Here is a 9,876-nt window from a genome sequence, read left to right on the forward strand (position 1 = left end):
CTTTCTATCCCCAGTGTACCTTGAACACTGTTGGCAGTAAATAAAGTTTTGTAGAACCGAATTGAATTTTAGAGGAACAGAAAGGCTCCCAGTCATTCAGATTATCTTCCTCATCAAAAAGGCAGGGCCGGTAATATTTGTAACAAAAGAGAGTGGAGAGCTGTCGTCAAAGACAGATAGAATTGTGTCCATGTTATACACACTTAGCTAGATGGCCAAAGGCAAGCCATTTAACCCCTTTTAGCTTCTGATTCTTAATCTGCAAAATGTGCTTGGGGTTAGAGGGTAAGTGGGAGAACATCTATGGTATTATTCCTCTGACACATACTGCCTACATGACCTTAGGTCCAGTCACTTAACCTCTCTAGGCCTCTGTTTTCTTATGTGTAAGAGAAGGAGTAGACGGCTTTTGAGATCTCTCTTGCTCTCAGTCTATGACCCTATCAACCTAACATATAGGGTCTTTGAGTAACTTTAGCAAGACTATGTATGCAAAGTGTTATGCAAGCCAACATATTACATGATGATGATATGATGATGATTATGATAATCATGATTGTGTGCTGTGATCTGTGAAGTAAGTGACCCTAAATTCAAAGTCTGTGGATCTGTGTTTGAATTCCAAGTTACCTATGTAATCCCAGGCAAGTAATTTAAACTCTCTGAGCCTCACTTTCCGTAACTGTAAAATAAAGTGAGGGGAGTATGGTAAGAGTGAGCAGCTAGGTGGCACAGTGGATAGAGTGCCAGGCCTAGAGTCAAAAGACCTGAGTTAAAACCTGCCCTCGGACACTTGTTAGCTGTGTGATCCTGGGCAAATCACTTAACCCTGTTTGCCTCAGTTTCCTAATTTATCAAACAAGCTGGAGAAGGAAATGGCAAACCACTGCAGTATCTTTGCCAAGAAAAGCTCAAATGGGGTCACCAAGAGTTGCACATGACTGAAAAATAGCTGAAGAACAACAGTCTTAGGAGTAGCTTCTAATAAGGTCCTTGCCATATAGGCTAGACTTTCCTTTTTTTCCTAAAAGGCAAAGAAACTGTTTTTATGACTTAATTAGTCCAGAGTAATAAAGCTCAAATCCTTAGTGTACTTTCCTAGTTACTTAAGTACAAAAGGAGTCAAAAGCACCTCAGGCTTGACACAGGATTTTAAAAATGCAGATGCAGAATAGTTGTGCCCACCTGAATCAAGATTACATCATGTTAAATGTTCTTTTCATATTATTGTTAACCATCTTTTCCTTTGTCAAATGTTAGATGGTCTATGATTATCTCATTTTGTTCTAATCTGGAGCCTAAACCACTGGACCAACCTAAGTCAGGCTTACTCCAGAATGAGGGAAGACTAGATGCTATTAAAGGTCTTTTCCAGCTTTAAATATTGGGACCAGATTGAGGAAATAGCCAGCTCTATAGGGTATCTCTCTGACTTGGATTATGCACTGGCTTTCCTCCACAACAGTGCTGAACATTTTAGCAAATATGCAGGACATATTTCTGCTTTATGTCTCAATTGAAGTGTCTTTGAGCAAGATTATCTCTGCTATTATATATTTTAAAGAATTTTGTAGAAGATGTCTTTTAAGAAGAGTTTTTTATCTTAGAAATGCATGGAAAGACTTGCACAAAATGATGAAGAGTGAACTGAGCAGAAGCAAGAGAACATTGTATACAGTAACAGCAATATTGTTTTAAGACTGACACTGAGTGACTAAGTCACTCAAAAGCTTCCCTGCCCCATGGTGAATTTTAAGCATTATGGGATATCACATGTTCTACATCTTTTAACCAAATCCATGATGGTAAAGATGTGATCTGTTATGTGGAATATGGCTTACAAATACCTGCCTGTCCCCTTCTAATATCCTATCCTCATCAAGGATACTCCCACTATGTTCAGGTTACACACACACACATACACACACACACACACACACACACACACACACGCACATATTTTATGAGGATGAGAAATTAAGCACATAGGGAGTGACTGTTGATATTTTCTTGGCCACTTTTTTATGTTAATACAGTTTTAGGATTTTTTTTCTAACTTTTTTTATATTTTCCATTGGTACAAATCTTCCTTGTTGAGCTTTCTTTAAAATTTTTCCTCTCTCTGCCACTTCTCATTGTTTTATGGATACTATGGATGATCTTCAATCCTTCTTAGTAAGATTTTACAAATAAGTTCATGTTCTAGATCTGTTTTGCCCTCTTGCAAAGAGGTCCCATTTGCTTACGAAGACAAATTTAGTTATTTATTTAATAATTGAATTACACTAGTTAAAATTCTTTATAAAATTGTTATGATATTGTATACCTTTTCCAACACCCATTTTATATTCTGAGGGTCAAAAATTAATTTAAGTGAATCAAATTGAACTTATTTTAAGTGTATGACATAGTTTTTGTTTCTTGTTTTTCTTATTTTTTCAAACATGGTAATAATTTGGTGTTGTGCTAATAAGTTCTATTGATAAATTAATATTCCTATGTTTCTACAACTCCTTCAATTTTTCACTTTCCCCAGAAGCTTTTATTAAATAGGTAGTTCTTCCCTAAGTTATTTGTGTTTGGGGGTTTATGGAACATGGGCTTTTTAAGTATGATTTTTTTTCTGTTTCTCCTTTGGTGTGTTCCTTTGATCATTTAAAAAAATATTTTAGACAATATTAAAAGTTTTTGATGATTGTTGCTTTATAATTTTAAGATCCGAAATATTGTTTCCCTCCTTCTTTATTTTTTTTTCATTATTTGCCTTGGACATTATTTACTACTTTCATGCACTTTATGGATTGGTGAGTTATAAGTCTAAGATTTCACAATTCTACACATTGGATATAATACATGGTCTTATCCACAATGAGGGATTATTTTACTTAAAGGATTTTAAGATTATTTCATTTATTCCATGTGAAAATACCCTTATGATGATATTATGAGAGCTGCCCTACATCCTAAGTACCCACTTACTAATGCTTGAGTCCTGCTTTTTTCATGAAGACTTCCCTGACTCCACCCACCTGGAGTGACCATTCTCATATCTGAACTTTAACAAGAATTACTAGTTGTATCATACATCTCACACTTGATTTTGTATTCATCTTTCTCAACAAAGCCTCATCATAATATGGGGTTCTCAAAGATAATAGCAGAGGGGCCTAAGCTTTGATAGGTCTTACTTAACTGGAAAAGCTGAAAGTATAGGCCAGAGACCATGCTTCTCCTGTCTGAAAAATAGTCACCCTAAGTTCAATGGTGCTTATCACTTATAGAAGGGCTAGAAGGAAATTTTCTTTTTTTAGTCACAGAAATTCAAAGACTGTCCAGTAAGTTGTGGGATTTTGGTTTCCTTCAGCTTTGGAATATAGTCTGCATTCTTCATTAATGAAATCATGAATCCTTGAATTACCAGAATTGATGAATACCTGCATATTTTTGCCTTGTTTTCCCCCAAGTAATCTGTCAACCCTTTGAAGGCAAGTATTACATCATGTCTCCCAAATATAGCTTAAAGCACAAGGGATAACATTATAACGTTCAATATAAAAGTCATTGACTTAACAAGAATGAGAAAGCAAATAGATCTCGTATCACCCAGACCTCTAGACATGTCTATGGCACAACAGCAATAAACTTTAGGCATCATCATCTAAAGTTCTTCACAGTCATTTGACACTAGAAAGGGTCCCTTAGAGGGAAGAAGGCTTGGGTTTGGGAAAGGGCTCTTGATCCATTCTTCATGGAAAAGGATTCTTAATCATATGTTTATGGGATGTGTGTGTGTGAGAGAGAGAGACGGATAGACAGACATAGAGATGGTTAGTAGAAATGAAGAAAAATGCTTTCATCCAAATTATTGGACTCCCTGAAATCTGTATATGAACAAATTGGGGGGGGGGAAATCTGTGGATCTCAGGTTAAGGTGAAGAATTCATGGTATGGAGGTTTTTTTCTAACTACAATCCTGACATTCAGGAAAGACAGAACTCTGAGCGCAGGGCACTAATTAAATTCTTAAGAAGATGATTCGGGTATTACTTCCTGAATCTTCTTTGAGATTCCCCTTTGCAGCATTTTACAATTCAAGGGCAAGCTGTATTTCTGTCACACATTCCCAGGCAAAGCACACAAGAGAAGTGAAAGAAGGAAAGTGTGGCAAACCACTCACACACTCCTCTAAAGAGATGACATTGGTCCGGACAGCTCTCTGTTCTATTTACTTTGACTGCAGGGGAGGAAAACATTCTATCTCTAGTCCTTCTTTGTAGCAATGCTCAATGAGCTTCCAGGGCTGTAGTGAGGGATTTATAGGATATATTTTCCATGAATACTTCACTTAAACACTTTTTCTTTATTTATCCAGATCCAGCCAATATGTCTCACATCCCTGGGTTCCCTACTCAGTCCCAAGACCAAGCATTGTCTGAACAAATAACCACAACTAGTAATGTAATTTCTAGCAGTCTATCAATGCTGCTTTTGATCCCCACTAATAATACACTTTTCAACCAGCCCTTATGGATTGCAGGTGCAGAGAGGAATGCATCAGTTAGCAAAGTGTTTAGAGATGTCTGAAAGGCATCATATAAAATCATATTCTGGTTGGTCTAGTGATGCTTTCATAGATGGGACTGAAGGAGTTTTTCATATTTCCCTGGTTAATTTCTACTGATTAGAAACAACATTTTCACCATGAGTCAGGAAGTTTTTGAACTTCAGCCTTTTGATAGCTCCAGTGGCTATTCTTTCATATCTACCTGGAAGCTGGGGTGGGGGTTGGTATTCAATAACTAACATAAAGCTTTTCCTACCAGAGCCCTGATTTCTCATTCAAAGGTTTATTTTTGGAGCAGATTGGGAAAAGAGGTAGGAGAAAGTGGGAAAGCAGAGAGCCTGATTAAAAAAGGAGTAATGGTCCAGGTATTTGTGTTTCTACTTTGGGATAGGAGGTGGGTCTACATTCAGTTTAGTTCAGTCACCATTTATTAAGCACATGCTCAGTATTGGAAACTGAGCTAGAAACTGGGGCTACAAAGCCCCCTTTCACCCCCCAAAAAAAAGAGAAAGAGAAAAGGAAATAGAAACAAAGGGAAGGGGAAAAAAGGGAAGAGGAGAGAAGAAGCAGTTACTGTCCTCAAAGAATTTACTTTCTGCTAAGGGTAAGCACAGAATAGCATGCACACAGATAAATAATTAGAGTCTCTACAAGTAAGACAGTGATTGCAAAAAGGAAAGAACACTGGGTAAGGGATGAGTAGCAATAGGAATGACCTCATCTATGAGACAGCACCAAAACTATGCTTTAAAGGAAAACAGGAATTCTATGTAGAAAGAAGGAAGAAGTCAATTCCAGACATGGGAAACATCATTATCAGCATAGCTAGCATTTCTATAGTGCCTGTTTTGTGCCAGACATGCTACTAAGCATTTCAGAAATATTATCTCAACAACTAATAGTAATACAATTATTATTCCCATTTCAAAAGTCATAGAACTGAGACAGGCAGAGGTTAACTGACTTGCCCAAGGTCACACAGCTAGTAAATATCTGAGACCAGATTTGAACTGACTTCAGACCCAGTGCTCTTATCCACTGCTCTACCTGGCTGCCTCTAAGGAAGACAGCTCTGTGCAAATTTGAAAACTCAAGAGAGAGAACATCGTGAACCAGGGAAGCTAGTAGGCCAGTGGAACTAGGAATGAGAAAGTGTGAAGGGGAGGTCAAATTAAATACTTTGGAATTGTATACAAAAAGTTGCTACACAGTGAACGTCCTTCTTAGCTATACCACTGTGAGGTCTATGCCCAAAAGAGATCAAAGAAAGAAGAAAAGATCCTATATATTTAAATAATAATAATAGCTGCTTTTTGTGGTGGCAAAGAAAGAAATGGATATGAAAAGGTGGTGCACATCAATTGGGGGATGGCTGAACAAATTGTGCTATTTGGATATAATGCAATACAACTGTGCTGTAAGAAACTAGTAAATCAATTATTTCAAAGACACATGTAGCCTGCTTGGTAAATTTCTGTTTGTCTTCTGTGGTAAAGAAAACATTTATCAATAAAAACAAAACTAATTTACAAAAATAAATGACTGAAAAAGCAAGTGGGAGCCAGACTGTGGAAAGCTTTATATATCAAATATGTTTTATCCTAGAGGTAATAGGGAGTTATTGAAGATTGAAGAAAGATTGAAAGCAAGGAGACCAGTTATGAAGCTATTGCAATAACCTAGCAAAGGTAAAGACTATGTAAATGGATATAAGATGCTAAAAATGATTTGGAGATAGAATTGACAAGATTAGGCAACTGAATGGATATGGGAAGATGATAAGAGAGAAGAATGATTCAAGAATAACTCTGAGAGGGGCAGCTAGGTGGCACAGTGGATAAAGCACCGGCCCTGAAGTCAGGAGTACCTGAGTTCAAATCCAGCCTCAGACCAAACATTTGACATGTACTAGCTGTGTGAGCCTGGGCAAGTCACTTAACCCCAATAGCCTAAAAAAAAAAAAGTAAAGAAAAAAAAAAGAATAACTCTGACAGAGAGGTAGAGCCAAGATGGTAGAGTAAAGGCAACGACTTGCTTGAGCCCCCCACCCACCTAAACCTCTTCAAATACCTTTAAAATGACTCTAAACAAATTCTAGAGTAGCAGAATCCACAAAAAGATGGAGTGAAACAAATTTCCAGTTCAAGACAACTTAGAAGTTCAGCAGCAACAGTCTGTTGCTCCAGGGTGAGAGAGGAGACCAGTCCCTAAGGCCCTGTCAGTTCAGACCAGGCCCAGCAAACTGGGAGCAAGTTTCCATGCGACCAAATCACTGGCAGCAAGGGTAGTTTTCAGACCTTTCAGCCCACAAATGCCAACTGACAAGGTCAGCAGGAAAGGTCTGTTGCGCCTGGGTGACAGTGGAGCACTGTCCAGCCCAAGCCACAGGCCAGCAAAGCCCCAGCCCCAGCAAACCAGGAGCAGGCCTGAGGATTGACTAAGTCAGCAGTGGCAGCAGTGGCAGCTGCTTCTGGAGCTCTCAGCACAAAAATGGTAAGGGGACCAAACGAGTGGTCAGAAAGATATTACAGGGATCTATGGCAAGCACTGAGTCAGAACTCTGTTGCTTTGCCCATACTCAGATCCAGGTCACAGACTTGGGTGGCTGTTCTAGGGCAAGAAGGAGCACTAGCACAGCAGAGCTTTTAGCCACAGTGGAGAGAGGACTCTCCTCACAGTTCCATGGCAGAAAAGAGTGCTTATGATCACTCACAGACCAGAACACAGACCAGGAGAGGAGTAAACATCCCACCTTAGATCATACCACCTTGGAAGAACTAAAACTTACAGGTCCCTAGAAGTATCTCTGAAAACAGCTGCATAAAACCCCCGAAGCTTGGGACAGTGAGCCCTCCACCCTGGAAGCCATACCTCAACAAAGAGTAAAAAAGTCAAGTAATAGGCTGGGGGAAAGAACAAACAATGGGGAAAAATTCGTGATAATAGAAAGTTATTATGGTGACAAGGAATATCAAAACACACACTCAGAAGAAGATAACAAAGTCAAATTTCCTACATCCAAAGCCTCCAAGAAACTATGAATTATTATCAGGCCATGGAAGAACTCAAAAAGGATTTTGAAAATCAAGTAAGAGAAATAAAGGAAAAATTGGGAAGATAAATGAGAGCAATGCAAGAAAACATGAAAAGCAAGTCAACAGCTTGGTAAAAGAGACACAAAGCAATATTGAAGAAAATACCACCTTTAAAAACAGATTAGGCCAAATGATAAAAGAGGTACACAAAGCCAATGAGAAGAAAAATGCTGGCCAAATGGAAAAGGAGTTTCAAAAGCTCACTGAAGAAAGGTAGAGGGGAAAATGGGAAGAGAAATAAGAGTGATTCAAGAAAATCATGAAAAATGAGTCAACAGCTTGGTAAAGGAGGCATAAAAAATACTGAAGACAATAACACCTTAAAAAACAAACTTCTTGCTGTTGCTACTGTGTGTCCTTCATTCTCAAAAAGGACCATGATATCAGGGAGATGACACCATGCCATGTAAGTGAATTAGATTTAAGTTAGGGAAGTGTGAAAAGTCATCAGCCTCCCTTTCTCCTCCAGATCTAGAGGCCAGATATGGATCAGGGGAACTGGAGATGGCCCAGGATACAATGGGGGACCTTGGCCTTTTCAACCTAAGATTTTTAACAGGTCTCAGTTTGACTAAGACAGTGCTCATTCAGTGATGAGGGTTTTAAAAATGGGGGAAAGAATGGCCTCTTAAAAAAAAAAAAGATCTGGGGAGGCAGAGCCAAGATGGTGGAGTGGAAGCAGTTAATTTCTTGAGTCACTTTTCTCTCCCCCATAGCCCTCCAAATACCTATAAAAATGGCTCTAAACAAATTCTAGAGCAGCAGAACCCACAAAAAGACAGAGTGAAACAAATTGACAGCCCAAGACAATCTGGACAGTTGATTGGAAAGGTCTATTGTGCCAGGCTGGGAGAGAAACACAGTTCAGCGTGGGTGCTTGGACAAAGACCAGGCCTCAGAGAACCTGGAGCAGGCTTCAGGGGACTGGATTACAGGCAGCTGTGGCAGTTTCCAGACTTCTCAACCCAAAGAAAACTTAGAAGGTCAGTAGGAAAGGTCTGTGACTGCAGTGAGAGAGAAATTCAGTACCAGTCCCAGTCCTAGAGCAGGCCTGGAGTGGCTGCTTCTGGAGCTGTCAGCCCACAGACTGAGGGAGAATCGAGTGGCTGATCAGAGGGGGATTGCAGGGATCTCTTTGCTTGTGCTGAGGCAGGATTCTCTTGCTTTGCCCATGCTTGAATCTGGGTCAAAGTTCTGGGTGGTGGTCCTGGGGTGAGGAGGAGCACTGGCATGATGGAGCTTGTAGCGGTGATGCAGAATAAATGCTCCTCACAGTTCCAAGGCAGAAAAGAGTGCTTGTGGTCACTCATAGACCACAGTACAATCCAAGAAAGGAGTAAATACCTCGCCCTTGATCATACTACTTTGGAAGAACTGAATATTTACAGGTCCCTACAAGTATCTCTGAAAACAGCTGTACAAATCCCCGAAGCTTGGGACAATACACTCTCCACATTGGAAGCAGACTCCTACCTTAACAAAGAGTTTAAAATTCAAGAAATTGACTGGGATCATGAGCAAACTTCACAAATGAAAGTCAGACCACAGAATCTTTCTTTGGTGACAAAGATCAAAACATACAACCAGAAGAAGACAACAAAGTCAAAGCTCCTATATCCAAAGCTTCCAAGAAAAACATGAATCAGTCCCAGGCCATGGAAGAGCTTAAAAAGAATTTTGAGAAGCAAGTAAGAGAAGTAGAGGAAAAACTGGGAAGAGAAATGAGAGTGATGCAAGATAATCATGAAAAACGAGTCAACAGCTTCCTAAAGAGACCCAAAAAAAATTGAAGAAAGTAACACCTTAAAAATAGCCTAAACCAAATGGCAAAAGAGGTACAAAAGGCCAAAGAGGAGAAAAATGCCTTAAAAAGCAGAATTAGTTAGATGGAAAAGGAAGTCTAAAAGTTCAGTGAAGAAAATACTTCCTTAAAAATTAGAACGTAGCAATTGGAAGCTAGTGATTTTATGAGAAATCAAGACATTGTAAAACGAATGAAAAAATAGAAGACAATGTGAAATATCTCATTGGAAAAACAACTGACTTGGAAAATAGATCCAGGAAAGATAATTTAAATATTATTGAACTATCTGAAGGCCATGATCAAAAAAAGAGCCCATACATCATCTTTCAAGAAATTATCAAGGAAAACTGCCCTGATATTTTAGAACCAGAGGGTAAAACAGAAATTGAAAGAATCCACCAATCACCTCCTGA

The sequence above is a fragment of the Phascolarctos cinereus genome, unplaced genomic scaffold, assembly GCF_003287225.1.
Source record: "Phascolarctos cinereus isolate Bilbo 61053 unplaced genomic scaffold, phaCin_HiC Scaffold_726;HRSCAF=1367, whole genome shotgun sequence".
NCBI classification, from domain to species: domain Eukaryota; kingdom Metazoa; phylum Chordata; class Mammalia; order Diprotodontia; family Phascolarctidae; genus Phascolarctos; species Phascolarctos cinereus.